Source organism: Rhinopithecus roxellana, chromosome 5, assembly GCF_007565055.1.
Source record: "Rhinopithecus roxellana isolate Shanxi Qingling chromosome 5, ASM756505v1, whole genome shotgun sequence".
Lineage (NCBI taxonomy): Eukaryota > Metazoa > Chordata > Mammalia > Primates > Cercopithecidae > Rhinopithecus > Rhinopithecus roxellana.
The window spans coordinates 43972035-43992066 of record NC_044553.1 but is presented as its reverse complement, the minus strand read 5'-3'; the positions used below and the strand labels follow the sequence as shown (position 1 = coordinate 43992066).

General features: G+C 37.1%; 1 long non-coding RNA gene across 1 annotated transcript in view; it reads left to right on the top strand.

Annotated features, from left to right (window-relative positions):
- The window catches only part of LOC115897429, a 28330-nt gene that overhangs the window by 6066 nt on the left and 2232 nt on the right, over positions 1-20032 (top strand). The window contains exon 2 of the long non-coding RNA XR_004057212.1: positions 18206-18372. This is a non-coding gene — a long non-coding RNA (uncharacterized LOC115897429). The remainder of the gene's footprint in view (positions 1-18205; positions 18373-20032) is intronic.

The following is a 20032-nucleotide window of genomic DNA, read 5'->3' as shown; positions in this document are numbered from 1 at the left end:
ATTCAAATCCGGTGCTCATTTTTAAGTTGGGTTATTTGTCTTTTTATTATTGAGTTGTAATAGTTCTTTATATATTTTAGATAGAAGTCCCTTATCAGAAATATGATTTGCAAACTTTTCCCCCATTCTCTGGATTGTCTTTTCACTTTCTGGATGGTATGCTTTGAAGCACAAAGTAGTAGGTCTACATTATATTTTTCTTTTGTTGCTTGTGCTTTTGGCATTGAATCTCAGAGCTATTGCTAAATTACAGGTCATGCAGATGCCTATGTTTTCTTCTACTTCTAAGAGTTTTATAGTTTAGCTTTCATTCATTTGAGTTGGTCTTTGATTCATTTAGATCTTTGATCCATTTTTACTTAAATTTTGTATGTGGCATAAGGTGGGGGTCCAATTTTGTTCTTTTACATGTAGATATCCAATTGTCCCAACACCATTTTTTTTTTTTTTTTTTAAAGACTGTTCCTTCCCCATTGAATTGTCTTGGCACACTTGTTAAAAATCAACTGACTGTAAATGTGAGAGTTTATTTCTGATTGTCAATTCTATTTCATTGATCTGTGTGTCTATTCTTCTGCCAGTGCTCTGGTCCTTTTAATCAATGTCTGTTTGGTCATATCTTAGGGCCCATTTCACCGCACAAACATATGTTTTATTTCAAAGCAATTTTATCTGCATGTTTTCTTTCACAAATGCAGTTTCCACAAATGTAGTTTGTACATTTAACAAAATGTAGTCAGTTTTACCATCTGAGAGGAGAGAAGGACAGCAAATAATAAAAGACAATGTCTCCTACTTCAAATCAGTGGAAACTCTTCTGAATACCAGAAGAAGGAATTGGCTGATTCCAACCAGAAGAACAGTAATATTAAAATTATGATTGCCTCATCTGGATCCCAGATGTGGTAGCTGTCTCCTTCTTACAAAAACAGAGAGAGAGCTAGAGAGAGAAAGAGAGAGAGAGAGGAAATCATAGGCACAGTGTATCTAAAATATTTGGAGACACATATTACTTGGCAATGTTAGTAAAAAGCTTTAATATGTTGATGAAAATTTAGCTGATTAGTTCTCCTGCCTTTCTGACAGAATAAATTATTCTTCCTGGGAAATTGTGGTGCTACATTTCCCCAGTACTTCTCCACTCATTCCCACCCCAATACTCTCATGTCTGAGGTCCTAGGGTTACTTCCATATGAACATTTTATGTTGATGAACACAATTGCTTTCTCTTTTGTCCAGAAAAAAAAGGATTAATTCTACCCCTTGTGAAAATGGAAATACCTAAAAAGTCTCATCAGATGGAGCCTTGGACACTATCCTAAAGTAATCTTATCTCAAAATCAAACATATAAGATATGCTGTGATCTCTCCAAGAGAACTTCAACCCATAGCACTCTAGAATTTAAATGAAGCTTGCCTCATTTTGGGGAGCACCATTTTTAAAGAGTTTTGATTTAATAATACACAGGACATATTTTTTTTCCCAAGTATGTTTTCAGTTTCAAAACCATGTGTTATTTACAGAAAATAGAATTCGTGTGTTTTTGATTCATTTACACTTAACTCATTAAAAAATTCCTGTTAAACTACTTGGTATTCAAGGACTTTCAGTTTTCTAAATAAGTTTCCAAAAGCCTTCTTAAAGATATGAAATGGTGTTAAATAAATATGTACATGAGTTTCCAAACCATGTTCATAATTTTTCTTTGGAATTTTTTGCCTTTAATTAGTAAAATGTGCTTTTCTCCTAGCCAGAAAGAGATTAACGTGTGAAAATTTATCATTTGTCAATGCAAGAAAGCCTAAATCTACAAATAAGAAGTTTTAAATACCACCAATCAACAAATAATTTGATTCACATATATGCTACAAAATAAATGTCAGATAAACATCAGAGATTTAGGAGGAAGAAAGTAGATTAACAATTATTGAACACTTCTTGGGTGCTATGTACTTAGCACTTTATGTATGTAGAATTTAATTCATAGGAGATGGGTATTTTCATCACACTTTAGCAGATGAGAAAATTGAGGCTCAGACAAGCTAAATAATCTTCTCAAAGCCACATGGTTAATAAGACAGAGCCAGGATTCAAAGGTCTGTATGAATCTTCAGTTCATGTTATTTCAATTTCAGCTACCCATTTTTGAACCCCACTGGATTTGAAATTAAGAGATCTGGTTTTTAATTACTGCACTTTTACCTAATACAAATGTGAATAAGTCTTAGCTTCCTTGACTATAGATTAGGGACAGTAATATCCACCTTATAAAGCTGTTGTTAGAGGAAATGAAATAATGCATATATAAATGCACCTAGATTGAATTGAGTTGGTTCTCTTAACAACAGAGAAACTGTTCTCTTCAGCCTTGTCCCTTATTATAACCTATGGTGTATGAGACTTCTATACATTTTTTATGTAGCACAGGTTAACACTTTGAAATTGTAGATTGCATGTCTATTCCACCTTGCAAAATTGTCAGATTCTCCTAGACTGTAGAACATAATTAAAAGTTCATACTGATTTTATTCTAAATTTACATATTCATCTCCTTTTGTTTCCCCAATAAAAATTTTAATCAGAATAATTTACTCCTACACCCGAAACCCAACATTCACACTATACTTTTTAGAAAATTGTGGTAAAATACACATAATGAAATTTATCATTTTAACTATTTTTAAGTTTATAATTCAGTGGAATAACTTAATAGGACATTCCCATTGTTGTGCATCCATCACCACTATCCCACACTATGCTTTTCCACGTAGCATTTCATCATTCCCTACGTTGAAAGTTTCTTTCTACTTCTATTTATCAACTCTTAGTCTTCATCCAGGATCTGACTCAAGCCCCCTCATTTACAACTCTTCCTTTAGTGTGTTTGTCTGATTTGTATCAAATGTTGAAAGTCAGTTTTGCATAGTGGTTAAATGTATAAACTCTGGGTCAGGTTGTTCAAGTTCAAGTTCTTTCTGTGTTACTCCATAATTATATGGCCTTGGGCAAGTAAATCAACCTCTAAGTGCCCTAGGTATTTATCCAAATGATTTAAAAACTTGTGTCCACACAAAAGCCCGCATATGAATGTTTATAGCAACTTTCTTCATAATTGCAAAAAACTGGAAGCAACCAAGATGTCCTTCAGGAGGTGAATAAATAAATTTTGGTACATCCATGCAATGAAATATTCGGTAATAAGAAGAAATGAGCTGTCAAGCCATGAAAAGACGTGGAAAAGCCTCAAATGCATGTAGCTAAGTAAAACAAGCCAGTATGAAAAGGCTACATACTGTACAATTCCAACTACATGACATTCTGTAAAAAGGCAAAACCATCAAGACGATAAAAAGATCAGTGGTCCAGGGGTTTGGGGCGAGTGGTGGGGGTAGGCGAGTGGAGGAGAAATGAATAGGTGGAGCTTAGGGAATTTTAGGGCAGTGAAACTATTCTTTATGATACTATAATGGTAGATACATGACATTGTGCTTTTGTCAAAGCCCATATTACTGTACCCTAATGTAAACTATGGAGAATCACAACAAAGGTACTACATTAATGCAATATGTTAACAACAGGGAAAACTGGGGTGGGGAAGGCAAGGGGATGTATGGGAATTCTCTGTAATTTCTGCTCAATTTTTCTGTAAGCCTAAAACTGATCTAAAAAAATATATATATATATAAATTTAAAAAGCAAACTAAAAAATTAACAATCAATAACAAAAAGATATCTGGGAAATCGTCAAATATTGGAAAATATATATCATACTTCTAAATAATCTATATGTCAAAGAAAAAAATTAAAGGATTTTGAAGTGAATGAAAGTATTTTTAACTGAACAAAAATAAAAACACAACAAATTAAAATGTATGAGATGCAGCTAAAGCTGTACTTAAAAATTATGGCACTCAAAGTTTGTGTTAGAAAATAAGAAAGTCCTCAGGTTTTCTACCTTAAGGAACTAGAGAAAGAAGAAAAAACAAAAACCCAAAATAAACAGAAGAAAGAACATGCTACATACCAGAGTAGAAATCAATGAAATAGAAAACAGAAAAACTAGAGAAAATTGGTGAAAACCTAAATCTTTGAGAAGGTTGAATAAATAAATAAGTAAATAAATCTCTAGCCAGACTGATCTAGAAAAAAATGAGAATACACTAATAACAATATCTGAAATGAGAGCAGTAACATAATACAGGTTACACTTCAGATGTCAAAAGGATAAAAAGAATATTATGAACAACTTTATGCCAATAAATCTGACAACTTAGATGAAATGGACAGATTCATTGAAAGATACAAACTGCCAAAGCTTATCCAAGAAAAAATAGATAATATAAATATCTATATATCTATTAAAAGATTGAATTTGTATTTAAAAACTTACCCACAAAAAAATCCAGGCCCAGATGCCTTCATTAGTGAATCCTACCAAACATTTGGGGAAGAAAATAATACCAATTCCACATAAACACTTCTAAAAAATTAAAGAGGAAGAAATACTTCCAACTCATTCTGTGAGGCCAGAATTACTGTGATCCCCAAAAGCAGTCAAATATATTATAAGACAGGAAAACCACAGACAAATCCCGCTCATAAAGTTTGATGCAAACATATTTTCAAAAATTTAACAAATTGAATCCAACAGTATATAAAAAGAACCAAAAACGGTCTATCCTAGGAATACCAGGCTGACTTAACATTTGAAAATCAATCAAAGTAATTCACTATTTTGACGGACTAAAAAAGAAAAAATGATAATCTCAATAGTTTCAATAAAAGCATTTGACAAAATCTAGCATCCACTCATGATAAAAACTCTCAGCAAATGAGAAATAGAAGGAAATCTACTCACCTTGATAAAGGACATTGACAAAAAAAACCCTATTGATAAAAACTTAAATGTTTTGTTTCTACCTTCTGAGATCAGAAGCCACAGAAAAATGTACACTGTTGCTGGGCAAGGTGGCTCACACCTGTAATCCCAGCACTTTGGGAGGCCGAGGCGGGTGAATCACGAGGTCAGGATTTCAAGACCAGCCTGGCCAACGAGGTGAAACCCTGTCTGTACTAAAAAAATACAAAAAATTAGCTGGGCATGGTGGCAGACACCTGTAATCCAAGCTACTGGGGAGGCTGAGGCAGGAGAATTGCTTGAACCCAGGAGGCGGAGGTTGCAGTGAGCCAAGATTGCGCCACTACGCTACAGCCCGGGCGACAGTGCGAGACTCCATGTCAAAAAAACAAAAACAAAAAGAAAAATGTACACTGTCACTGCTTCTATTCAACATTAGTACAATAATGTAAGGAAATGAAAGAAGGGCATCCAGATTGGGAAGGAAAAACTAAAACTGTATTTGCAGACCATGTGATCATGTATGTAGAGTATCCCATGGACTCTACAAAAAAGCTGGTAGAGCTAGTAAGTGACTTTAGCAGGGTTACAAGTTACAAGGTAAATTTTTTAAAAACTACAATTTTATTTCTACATATTAGCAACAAACAATTGAAATAGAAATTTAAGAAATTACTATTTACAGTGGCATCAAAAACATGAAACACATAGAAAAAAATCCGACAGTGCATGGGTAAGACCTGTCCACTAAAAAGACTAAAATATTGCTACTAGAAATTAATGACCCAAATAAATGAAAAACTAAACCACATTTATGGAAACGAAAGCTCAATATTGTTAAGATGCCAATTATCTCCCAAACTGATCTATAGATTCCATGTAATCTCATTCAAAATCCCAGCAGGCTTTTATTGAATAAATTAACAGTCTGATTTTTTCATTCATATGAAAATACACAGGACCTAGAAGAGCTAAAACAACTTTGCAAAAAAGAAAAAACATTGGAAGGCCAACACTCTCTGATTTCAAAACTTTTAGTAAAGCTATTTTAATCAAGAGAGTATGATAAATAAAGCTATTTTAATCAGGAGAGTATGATATTGGTAAAAATATAGACAAACCAATCACACAGAGTAGAGAATCCACAAATAGACCTACACATATATGATCAATTGATTTTTGACAAAGATACAAAGGCAATGCAATGGAGAAAGGTTTTCAGCAAATGATTCTGGAATAATTGGACATCCATATTCAATAAGTATATAAATAAATAAATATCCTCAATTCATACCTTGCACCATGTACAAACATATTCAAAAATTCATTCAAAATAGATCATAGACTTATGTCTAAAACCTAAAACTATAATACTTCTAGAAGAAAACAGGAGAAAATATTTGTGATTTTGGCTTAGGTAAAGACACATCATCACTCAAAGCATGAGTCATTAAAAAATGTGATAAATTATACCACAGAATTAAGGACTTTTGCTCTTTGGAAGACACTGTTCTGAGAAAGAAAAGACAAGTCACAGACCAGAAAAAATAATTTCAAGCCATATATTAGATAATGGACTTGTATTCATAATATATAGAGATTTCACAAAATCTAAATATTTAAAAATATCCAATAAAAATGAGTAAAACACTTGAACACACACTTTACCAAAGAAGATATATGGATGGCAAATAAACACATGAAAAAGTGCTCAGTATCATTAGTCATTAGGAACATGCAAAATTTTAAGCCATATATGCATTTATTAGAATGTCTAAAATTAAAAAAGATTGATCATACTAAGTATTGGTAAGGATGCAGCAGTTTCTTAAAAAATTAAACATAACACTTGCCATGTGGGCCAGGACTGGAGTGAGATGACTGAGGAGACTGTCTTCTTTATTTTTTTTATTTATTTATTTTTTGAGGCGGAGTCTCGCTCTGTCGCCCGGACTGGAGTGCAGTGGCCGGATCTCAGCTCACTGCAAGCTCCGCCTCCCAGGTTTACGCCATTCTCCTGCCTCAGCCTCCCGAGTAGCTGGGACTACAGGCGCCCGCCACCTCGCCCTGCTAGTTTTTTGTATTTTTAGTAGAGACAGGGTTTCACCGTGTTAGCCAGGATGGTCTCGATCTCCTGACCTCGTGATCAGCCCGTCTCGGCCTCCCAAAGTGCTGGGATTACAGGCTTGAGCCACCGTGCCCGGCCGAGACTGTCTTCTTTAAATTGCATCCTAGGTGCTTCTCTGGTTTCACCCTAGTCCTGGACCTGCATGTAACTTAGCCATTCTGCTCCTTCTCTTGAACTATTATATTTGCCAAGAGTTTCACAACTTTGTTTTCACAAGTTTGTTTAAAATGGAAAAGTTGAAGTCTGAATCTCCTAGTGCTCTCTTAGCATTTCTCCAGAGCCAATAAAAATTATACAGAACATTCATTCGATTGCTATTTTACTAAGGTTGCTTCCCAATTTCCTTAGGGATGGATGTTGAATTTTATCAAATAATTTTGGCATCTACTAAGATGATCATATGACTTTCTCCTTTAAACTTTTAAGACACTGAATTAAGTTTTATTTAACATGTTTTAAATTAGGAAACATTTCAAACATACTGAAAAATACAAACAACAATGTAACAGACACATATGCACCCACTACCAGTATTTATAGACATTAGCATTTTGCCATATTTGCTTCAGCTCACTCACTCTCTCTCTCTTTCTTTTTTTTTCCAAGATGGGGTCTCACTCTGTCACCCAGGCTGGAGTGCAGTGGGATGATCACTGCTTGCTGCAGCCTCCATCTCCCAGGCTTAAGCAATCCTCCCACCTCAGCCTCCTGAGTAGCTGGGACTACACGCACATGCCACCATGCCTGGCTAATTTTTTGTATTTTTGGTAGAGATAGGGTTTTGCCATGTTGCCCAGGCTGGTTTCGAACTCATGAGCTCAAGTGATCCACCTGCCTCGGCCTCCCAAAATGTTGGGATTACAGGCCTGAGCCACCACACCCAGCCTCACTCTATCTTTTTAGATAAACAAAATGCATACAATAAAGTTTTCCATTTTCTCCCTTTCATCCTTTCCTTTCTGTTGAACTAGCATTTCTACTGAAGTTGGTATGTGCATTATCATGAATATTTTGATACAGTCTATGGGATTTTATTTTATGTTTTAAAAATTTTATACAAATGGTATCATACTGAATGTATCATTGTGCAACTTGGATTAATTTCTATTTTAATTTATGTTTTTTATTTACCATGCTTTTAGTTTGTGTTTTTTTGCCTTCTGTGATCAATTTTTCTTCATTCCCTTTTATCTCCTCTCTTCATTTTAAAGTTATGTATTTTATTTCTATTCTGAATCCTCCTGCTGAAAAAACTAAAAACGTTGGAAAAAATACTAATTTTTTTTCTCAGAAGCATTGTAGAACTGTCAAGGTAGTAAGGAATTACGGGCCAAAATCTAAGAAAACACTGGAATCTGGAGAAATAAGCTGAGCATGAATGTACTGAAGATGCCTTTTCTCTGAGGGAACTTGTTGATCTGGACAGATTTGAACCTTGGTTTTAGCAGATGTACGCAGGGCCTATCCAAGGAGGGGATCCTACAAGATGACCCCTCCGTAACTGAGCTAGCACCCCAAAGGGGTGTCACCCTCAGAGTGAAAGAAAATCTGAAATATACTGCTATGATTTCAACTCATGTTGAAACTTAATCCTCAAGGAAACACTTTTAAGAAGTTGGCCTTTAATAGGCAGAGCCCTCATGACTGGATTAGTCCATTCATGGATTAATGAGTTAATAGGTTAATAGATTAATAAATTAATGAGTTATCTTGGGAATGAGTTAGTTATCACCAGAGTAGATCTGTTATTTAAAAAAGCCAGTAGGGCCACCTGTCATAAACCCCTTTACCATGTGATGACCTATACTGCCTGAGGACTCTGCAAAGAGTCCCAACCAGCAAAAAGGCCCTCACCAGATACAGTCCCTCAATCTTGGACTTCCCAGTCTCCAAAACTAAGAAATACATTTCTGGCAGGGTGCGGTGGCTCATGCCTGTAATCCCAGCACTTTGGGAGGCTGAGGAGGGCAGATCATGAGGTCAGGAGTTCAAGACCAGCCTGACCAACATGGTGAAACCCTGTCTCTACTAAAAATACAAAAATTAGCTGGGCATGGTGGTGTGAGCCTGTAGTCCCAACTACTTGGGAGGCTGAGGCAGGAGACTCGCTTGAACCCAGGAGGTGGAAGTTGCAGTGAGCCGAGATCACACCACCGCACTCCAGCCTGGGTGACAGAGTGAGACTCTGTCTCAAAAAGAAGAAAGAAAAGAAAAGAAAAGAAAAGAAAAGAAAAGAGAAGAGAAGAGAAGAGAAGAGAAGAGAAGAGAAGAGAAGAGAAGAGAAGAGAAGAGAAAAGAAAAGAAAAGAAAAGAAAAGAAGAAAAGAAAAGAAAAGAAAGACATTTCTATCCTTTATAAATTACCCAATCTCAGATATTTAGTTATGCTACCCTCCCATACTCCCAGGGGTAGAAGGGAATGTTGCCTTAACACTGAGAAGAACAGATGTAAAAAGAAAAGGAGAGAACTCCTCCCTGAAAAGTTGTGCCCCACCAAGAATTATAGAGCTGGGTTTGGATAGTCAGGGAACACGAAACCATGAAGTTGGATAATGTGGTTCTGACTGGTAGAGGAAAATTCTCACTGAAAGAAGGTAACCTTCATCCTAGGCCTCAAAGAATTCCTTTACATAATATTTTAGGGACAATAATCAGTGCACAGTAAAACACACATGTGCACATGCGCATACACACACAAACAGAAGAGGTCTCATGAGAAAAAATATAGATACAAAATTTAGCAGATATATGAATTATCAGAGTCTATTTACAATTTAAAACATCAAAGTACTCTAAAAAGTGATCATATTTGAATAGAACCAATGGTATTGTATAGAAATAAATATAAAAAATCAAAGAATTAAAAAATCAGTGGACAGGCTGAGCTTGGTGGTGTGTGCCAGTAATCTCAGCTACTTGGGAGGCTGAGGTGGGAGGATTGCCTGAGCCCTAGAGCTTGAGTCCAGTCTGGGCAACAGAGTGAGACTCTGTCTCTTAAAAAAAAAAAAAATCAGTGGATAAATATAACAGCATCTTAGAAGACATATATATTAAGAAATTATGCAGAATGCAGCATAGATAGACAAAAAAGGACATATAGAAGAAAAGTTAGAAGACATGGAGGAGACTGGGGGAATCTAACATTTTTAAATCAGAGTTATAAAGGGAGAGGAAGGAGAGAAATAATGTCTAGGGATGTTCCAGAACTAATGAAGGAATTCATTTCAGATAACTTGGCCATCTCACTATAGACCTCAAATGTTTGCAACACAGGCTATTCCATTTTAAAAACACTACTCCACTCATCATCTGCAAGTTAGAAGCTTAATTTATGTGTTGCTTATTTAATATGTCATTTAAAATTCCACTTTCATACCTGATAAATTGCAACTGTAGCCATCTTGGGCCAATATTAAGTTCAAAAAGCAGGCAAGTTTCAGGTGGGCCATTCTATAATAAGAAATTAACATCTTGATGCTCTATAGACATTTTAGTATACAAATTTTATTATTAAAGGGTGGTGGTGGTATTTAACATTTTCCATACTAAAATTATTGCTGCCATCTTTTATGGTGTGGAACTCTGAAACATCAGCAACTCATTTGTCTGTAATTCAGAGGGGACACAAATTACTTTCTGAAGACAATCTCATCCTTACTCCTAGTACTTTATTTCTTTGGCACAACTCCAAGTACCAGGTGGACTGACTTTCTATCCATGCAGCTTTTTTCATGTTTTAATATTCGCCAGAAAATGTCAATGCTACCCCCCCAGCTCTGCTGATTATTAAAACATAAGGCTCTGTACTTAATTAGTGACAATTAATAGATGTTTTCTAGGTATTTCTCAGGAGAGTTAATCTCAAATTCAGAGCTGTTCACTGTATTTTAAAAGCTCAGTTGAAAGAAACACTAAGGAGGGCCATTGGAAGGTTTTGCAATTCATTCATTTTTCTGGATACAAGAAAATCTACCTCTGGATTAAGACATACCATACATAGAATCTTGCCTACGATGACCAAATAGAGAAATTATTTTCTGGTTTTAATTCAAGCAGTTTTGCTTTTCCAAGAAATTGATTTGCTTTCTGCATTATAGACAACATATCTATTTATGGTCCAGTACCCTACTACTACTGCTTTAGGGCTTAAACTTAGGGAGACAGGATGTATGCATAGCTTTCAATTCTGTTTTTGACATGGTCACTTTGCTGTAGTTACAGACTCATCAAAATGGCCATGGTTATGACAAAATATAAATTCATTTTTATTGTTTATACCTCATTCCTTATACTCAGTTCATTCCTGAGCCTCATCACATTTCTGATCTTCACCCCAGCTGAGGATGTCAGTAATTGCAGGAGTCTCAGGAATGGGCTGAAAACAGTCATTTTGCACAATGTGTCAAAATAAGAAAAAAAAATGTATTAGAGTTTCTATTTTAGTCTGTACCAAAATGTATCCTAGTCAAAATGATTGCATCAAAATTTTAATTACTCAGGAGACTATTAATATAACAAATGCCAAATTCATTTAACAAACTTTTATTGTGTCTCAGCTATGGGTTAGGCATTTGGTACATGAAAGCAATAATGATATACTACAAGATAAACCCAAATTGATAGCAAAGAAATTAATCTAATATTTGAGAGTGAAACTAGTAGAATCCATACATAATAGAAGTAACCAACTACCTATAAAGAAGTAGAAGGGTCTGTGTGTAAATCAGTAACTAAGGAATTCTGGAAAGAAAGTTAAAATGAAATTCATTGAGCATATTTATTAGGAGCTGGTCCTGTGTTTCTCCCTGAGTGAGGAGTGCCCAAAACTTCAAACAAGATAAAAAGAGAATAGTCTCAGGAAAAGATGAATGTATTGCTATGCTATAATTCAATCCAGCTCAATCTAATCAATTTCACCATACTTTGGCAGAAGAAATATTTTAATAAAGACATACTGTTCTGCACGGCTCCTGTAGTGGTGCAATAGACCAAAAAATGCAAAGAATGCTTGCCATTTCTTTCTTTATGTGTTTATGCATTTGTCAAACATTCACAGAGGCTTGGTGTAGGTTTTGTGATAAGCATTGAAAATGTAAAGACCAATAAGACACAGTCTCCACTCACAACAAACTTACAGTCTAGTAGAGAGCAACAGACCAGAAAACCAATAATTATATTATAGGCTGACTATGACTGTAACTATTAATAATAATTACATGCTGTATTAGTCAGCTATGGACACAATACTGCATACGAATGCAGTGATTTAAAATAGCAGTTGTATTCTCTAGGTCTGTGGGCTAGATAGGTAAGACTCCAACCCCTGGGTTTTGGGCTCTCGGATACAGGTTGGGTTTAGGTCAGCTTCATATGCTCCTGGTCTTTGGACCAGAAGTTGCCTGGGGTATGTGGTCTGTTCCATGTGTCTCACTCAGGGACTAGGCTGAATACTCAGCAGCAACCTGGGAAATACTCTTCACATAACTGGAACAGGAGGGCAAGCTCAAGCACACAGCATGTGTCAAACCTTTGAATTACAGATGCTGACATCCCATTGGCCAAAACCCAAAACATATAACCAAGACTAATGTCAATAGGATAGGAAAGAAACTATAATTGGAGTCTACAGGAGCAAATATTTGCTGAACAATAATCCAAACTCACACATACACAGTGCAATTGGAAAAAAATAGAGGATTATATAACTCAAAGTTCTTGATTATAACCAGTAGAAACAGACTCTGGAGTATTTAAGCAGAAAAGGTATTTATTAAGGAGCTATTGATTAGTACATAAAGTCTCTTGAAAGGTCTAAAAACCAGTCCCAGAGACTATGCAACCAGGTACAACTTCCAAAATCACACAAAACTAGGCTGGAGAGGACACCACTCTTATTGCCAGTAGCACAGACACTCTCACTATAACTGCCCACACCACTAATACAATACTGTTGCTAGAACTGCTGACACTATTGCCTCTAAAAATTGATTTTAGCTGCCTTTTTTGTTGCTATACATTGTCAGAGTTCTGCAAAAAGATGCTCTTTTTCATGCCATTAGCTTCTAATTCAAAATCTGGGACATATGTATGTGATTGGCAGATCCTAGATCACATGCACATGCTCTGATTACAAGGGATGTGGGAAAGCAAGCATGTGGCCTTTTCAGTTTTTAAGGAGGAGGAGCCTCATCTCATAATGGCAACATCTCATACATAGGTAGGGGACTCAGATGCTGTGTAGCAAGAAATAAGAATGAGGAATTTCCATTACAAGCACACAGATGGAGGCAGAGGCATCAGGAAAGTCTTCCTAGGGTAGATTAGGTTCAAGTTGAATCTTAAAGAATAAACAGGAGCTGGAGAGTTGAAAAAGGGTAACAATGGCCTTTGAAATGGAAAGAGTCATGAGAAAATGGCACACTTGTGGATGTGCAATAGTTTAGTACAGCTTAAGTACAATGTATGCGGATGGATGTGTGTGGAGCAGTCATGGAAGAGTGTCATGAGATTGTTGGTGAAAGAAATAGGAGATACATCATGAAAGCCTCGATTTTTTGTTTGTTTGTTTTTGTTTGAGATGGAGTTTTTGCTCTGTGGCCCAGGCTGAAGTGCAATGGTGCAATCTCGGCTCACTGAAACCTCTGCCTCCTGGGTTCAAGTGATTATCCTGTGTCAGCCTCCTGAGTAGCTGGGATTACAGGTGCCCGCCACCATGCCTGGCTAATTTTTGTAATTTTAGTAGAGACGAGGTTTCACCATGTTGCCCAGGCTGGTCTTGAACTCTTGACCTCAGGTGATCCGCCCGCCTCAGCCTCCCAAAGTGTTAGGATTACAGACATGAGCCATGGCGCCCGGCCAAGCCTTGTGTGTTATGTAATGTTAATTGGTCAGGTTATAATGTAGGAGAAAGAGAAAATCGGTATTTCATATAGAAAGGTATTTAATTCAGGGAAGTATAACATTGGCAGAAAAACTGGAAGAATAGAAATCAAGGGGCTGCTATAATTTCATAGCTGAGATCTAGGGTTCAGGAAGCTGCTGCTGCTGTTGCCATTGCGGCTGCATCAGTTGCCTCTCACATCCATGAAACTGGTGAATAGATATCAGGACTCCAAGTTTAACTACTGTAATTGTCTCTTAACGCCAGCATCTTCATAACTTTGCTTGCCAGTATCAACAACAACAGAATATCACCTCTACCTCATTTTTATCTTCCAAATCTGGTGGTAGTGCATCAAATTGGCAGAATCTACTACATCTCGAGCTCCGGTGGCACTTATAGGGTTTTTTTGTTTATTTGTGTTTTGTTTTGTTTTGTTTAGATTTCCATCATCTCTGATTAGGAGAATGGAGAGAGATTAAAGTAGTCAATCCATAGTGTCTAACACACCGTCTATGTCATTTTATGTATGAAGTTTATCTCAAGGACTATGAAAACAGTTAATGTATATCTAAAGTATGGATATTACATACTTAGATTTGCGTTCTGAAAAGTTGTTTCTGCGACACTGGAAGGAATTAATTGCAAGAGTATACAATAAAATATTTTTGTAGTAACTCAAGTGAGATAGGGTAGAATAACCAGGAATTGAGAATAAAGTAAATGCTGGGGAAATACAGAGAAGGTAGAATCTTCAGAACATGGTACAGGGTCAATTGGTTATAGTGGGTTGGAGAAAGAGAAGATGAGGTTTACTCTCAGTTTTCGGAGTTGGATAACTGAAGAAGTGGTGATATGATTCAACAAAATGGAATAGAGAAAGAAAAAGAGAAAGAAGTATAATTAGTTCTAGAAATGTTGAGCTTTTAGGTCATGTAGGACAGTTAAAAGGAGCTTTCAAGTTTGTAATACGATATATGGCTCTGATGCTTTGGAGAGGGATGTGCTTTGAAGGTATAAATTCAGAAATCATGGGCATATATATAAAAGTCAGTATCACAGGAAAATTCAATGACATTGTATTTGGATAACTAACACTAGCTACTAAAACACATTACCAAAAATTCTTGGTGGCTTAAGATAATAAGGTTTATTTTCTACGCACCTCATGGTTCAGAGTAATCCTCTGATTTTGGTGGGGGAGATATTTCTGTTCCATCAACCATTCAGAAACCCCAGGTTACTTCTTTGCAGTAGCTCCCATGTCTTCTAGAGCTCAAAATACTCTGGTTGATCCTCTGCCTCTGACTGACCCAAGAACCAAAAAAGCCTGGGAGAATGTTAAGTTTTAGGGACCAGGCTAGAGGTAATGTTAGAATGGAGCTTCCCCAGCTGGGTGCAGTGGCTCATGCCTGTAATCCCAGCACTTTGGGAGACCAAACCGGGTGGATCACCTGAGATCAGGAGTTTGAGACCAGCCTAGCAAACATGGTGAAACCCCCATCTCTACTAAAAATACAAAAGTTAGCCAGGTGTGGTGGTGCACACCTGTAATCCCAGGTACTTGGGAGGCTGAGGCAGGAGAATTGCTTGAACCCGGGAGGCAGAGGTTGCAGTGAGCCAAGACTGCACCATGGCACTCCAGCCTCGGTGACAACAGCGAAACAACATCTCAAAAAAAAAAAAAAAAAAAAAAAAAAGGAGCTTCTCAAACTATCTGTAGGAAAGGACCAATTAAAAAATAATCCAATCTGCTGCAGACCATTACTTTTGTAAAAGACAATAAAAATGTTGTAATGTTGTGAGCATAGAGGGAACATATCTCAAAATAATAAAAGCCACATATGAAAACCCACAGCCAACATTGTCCTGAAAAGTTAAAAGCATTCCTCTTAAGAACTGGAACACACAAGGATGCCCACTTTCACCACTCCTATTCAATATAGTACTGAAAATACTAGCTAGTCCAATCAGGCAAGAGAAAGAGATAAAAGGCATCTGAATTGGAAAAGAGAAAGTCAAATTATCTCTGTTTGCTGATAACATGACCTTATATTTAGAAACTCCTAAAGACTCCTCCAAAAGACTGCTAGATTTGATAAATGACTTCAGTAAAGTTTCAAGATACAAAATCAACATATGAAAATCAGTAGCATTTCTATACACCAATAACAGTCAAGTTGAGAATCGGATCAAGAACTCAATTCCATTTACAATAGCTGCAAAAGAAAAAAAAAAAAAAAGATACCTAGGAATACATTTAACCAAGGAGGTGAAATATCTCCACAAGAAGAATTATAAAACACTGATGAAGGAAATTGTATATGACACAAATAGAGAAACAACCCATGGATTGGAAGAAACAGTATCACTAAAATGACCATACTACCTAAAGCAATCTATGAATTCAGTGCAATTCCCATCAAATTACCAATGTCATTTTTCACAGAATTAGAAAAAACAATCTTCAAATTCTTGTAGAACCAATGCCAGGCATGGTGGCTCACGCCTATAATCCCAACAGTTTGGGAGGTGGAAGTGCACATTGCTTGATCCCAGGAGTTTGAGAACAGCCTGGGCAACATAGCAAGACCCCACCTCTACAAAGAATTTAAGAAAACTTAGCAGGGTGTGGTGGCATGTGTCTGTAGTTCAGCTACTTGGGAAGCTGAGGTGGGAGGATCACTTGAGTCCTGGAGGTTAGGTTGCCGTGAGCTGTGATTGTGCCACTGCACTCCCCTTGAGACTCTGTCTCAAGAAAAAAAACATCTTATGGAATTAAAAAAAAAAAAAAAAAAAAAAAAAGCCCAAAGAGCCAAAGCAATGCCAAACAAAAAGAGCAAGGCTGGAGGCATACATTATCTGATGTCAAAATATACTATGAGGTTACAGTAACCAAAACAACATGGTACTACTATAAAAACAGACACATAGATCAATGGAACAGTATAGAGAGCCCAGAAATAAAGCCACATACCTACCACCAATTGACCTTTGACAAAGTCAACAAAAGTACACACGAAGGAAAAGACACCCTATTCAATATATGGTGCTGGGAGCCTCTGTTACAGGATTGAATTGTCACTGCTGGAGTGACGAAAAGTTGCTGGATTCATGATGACAGGAAGATAAAGAAAAAACAGGCAAACAGGAAGGAGCAAAGCCCTTCTTCCTCCTCCAGTCTTCCAGTCTCTCTTTAGTTCCTCCTATTGGCAGAGCCTAACAGCAACTGGAAAAGCACAAAGTTGTTTTGTAGAGTCCTAGCTCCCAACATCACAAAGCAAGAAGGGTGGCTGTGGAACTGGAATAAATAGTAGTTTAACTTGCCCACAAGTCAAGGATACAGCTGTAGGTAAAACCCTAGAGAGGGTATATTCGGCTTGATCCTACAGGGAAATTCTAGAGTGTAAGTTATGTGTCTTAAGTTTTTCCTACCCAACACAGGGGGAGCTAAAGTTTCCATACTCCTGCATTTATCAGTCATTGGTTAAGAGCTGCACTTGAGGGATATAATTTCCCAGGGACTTCTAGTCCTTGTGAAAGAATGCAAAGTAGTTCCAAAAGCCTAAGGACAGTCCTATGAAAAAGAGTTGCAGATCCCAGCTGTTGAAAATAGAAGCACAGTGAAACTTCAGGTAATGGGAATACTCAAAAAAGGTAGATAAATATCACCTACCTGTAAATACTGAAGCATCAACAGTATTTATTCTGCAGACATAGTTCTAAAAGCTGCCTTATTTTTCTGCTTATTTGACAAAATTTTTCTTGTTTTCAATTTAATGGCCATTACTTTGAGGCTATCTGAAATAATGGGTGCTATCTGAAACATGTGTAATCTGATCTTTTCCTAAGTGCAAGTCACTTTTTCAAATTCTACTGGTGCTTCCTTGCTCAAAGCCTTTTAAAGTCACATCTCTGTTTGGAATGTAGAAGTAGTGTTTTCCAACCCTGCAAAGTCCCCCAATGGTGGACTCTCTCTATTCCCTTTCATTTCTGTTCGTAATGTTAGGCCTCAGAGAACAACACCTCAAAGTATGGTGCTTTGGAGTGTGCTGAGCACTTCTGAATTAAAGAAAATTGGAAAGGCTTAGAAGTTGCCCCAGAACAAAGGACTTTCTAACATTCTTCTGTCCCCCCAACCCCCAAACCCAGGGAGAGGCTCTCCCTGGAAGTTCCCTTATCTTACAGAAGAAAAGTTTTTTCAAAAGAGATGCAACTGTTCTAAAGACTCCTCCCTAGGAATCTCATCAAATAACCAGCCAAGATTAACCATAAGGAGAAGAGAAAAGACTAAAAGTCATCATCATGCCCAGACAGACTGTTCCTCTATTCTTCTCAGGGCAACTGAGATTACCTGGGAGACTTTACCTGCATGAGAAGACCATCTTTGTTCATTTCTGTTCCTCAAGCTGGAATGTAGTGGCAGGATCATGGCCCACTGCAGCCTTGAACTCCTGGACTGAAGGAATCCTCCTGCCTCAGCCTCCTCAGTAGCTGGGACTACAGGTACACACCACCACACCTGGCTGCTGTTGTTCTTATAATAGTAACCTGGAGTAACCTGATATTAACCAATCAGTTTTCTTTCTATTATTCTGTCTCACTGCCCCACCTTACAAGGAAAGTAACTTTGAAGTGACCAACTTGCTTTTTGTTGTTTCTTCTTTCTTCAGCCCTTTTTCTGTCTATAAAGCCAACCACATCTGCTGTTCATGGGAACACCTATTCTATCGGTGTTCTATTGCCCCTCACCTTCCTTCAACTTTTTGCCACCTCCCCCAGAGCTCAGAGGAACTTTGTTCCAGGCCATTGTCTGTTCTTTGAGCTCATTCATGTCTTCTGAAAATCATTTGCTACCCCTCAAAATTGCTTACGTCCTCTATTTTCTTCTCCCCTATGAAGAGAGTACTTGAGTGTCAACTGTCTGGCCCTTCTTTGAGTCTTATGTTTTGTATGACTCCTGTGCACAGTATCATGTTAATACCTTTGTATGCCTTTTCTCCTGTTATTCTCTCTATTGTTGGTAATTTCAGCAGACTCAAACCTTCAGATGTGAAAAATTTCCTTTGTCCCCAACAATAAACTGGTTAATTCTGTTCTATGCTAATCTCCTTCTGATAACATCTTGCTAAAAATATAAAAAATCACCAACATCTACCATTAATATTGCTTTCTGAACTCCTCCCTTAGCTCTACAAGTTATGTAGATACTAATCTGCCTTGTGAGATATTGTAAGCAAGAGTTTAGCCACCGCCTAATGTGAATCTTCAGCTGTCCACCCTCCTACATCTATTTCCTCAATTCCCACCTGATTACCGTGCTAATGACACACATTTTAGTTTTTTGTTATTGTAGGCCATCGCTATTGTTAATCAGAGTTAGTGATTTTAGCTATTGCAACAAACCACCCTCAAATCTCAGGGTCATAACCCAATAAAGATTTATTTTTTGCTCCAATCAGTCCAATGAGGATAAGTGTGTTGATGCAATTATCAAGAAACCCAGAGTCCTTCTATTTAATGTTTCTGCCATCCCCTAGCTTCTCAGAGTTTTCTGTATCTGGCTGACTGGTGTGTGAAAAACAAACAGGAACTATAAATTACTGGAAGTTTTAAGGTCAGGCTTACATGGGAGGGTCACTGCTTCTGTTTACATTCCACTGTCCAGAATTAGTCACACAGCCCAATATAAAGGTAAGATAGCTGGGAAACATAGGTTTCCTGGGTGCAAAGAGGAAAATAAGATGGTGAATATGTATCATTATCTCTGTCACACTTAACGATGATTTCAGTTGCAGGTAACAGAAAATTCAACTCAAATTGGCTTTGTTGGGGAGGAAAAACTTTTCCTTCTACCTTTTGAGGTTCTATAATTGGGGGCCTGTGAATTAAACTGACAAAGGACAAGAGAAGACAGATTTTAATCACATATATGTAAGGGAGATCACAAAGAAGTGAGACTCCAGCAGCTGGTTAGAATTTGGGGCTTATAGACTGATACTTCCCTGAAGGGGAGGGGGAGAAAAGCACTTATGGGAAAACAAATGACCTCTTAGAAGGGGAAGGAGCCGAAAGGGCACTTATGGAAACGACTTTCGGGAAAGATAAATGGGCCCTTTGGAGAATAGATGGAAGATATCATAGTTTTTTGACAATATCTGTTTAG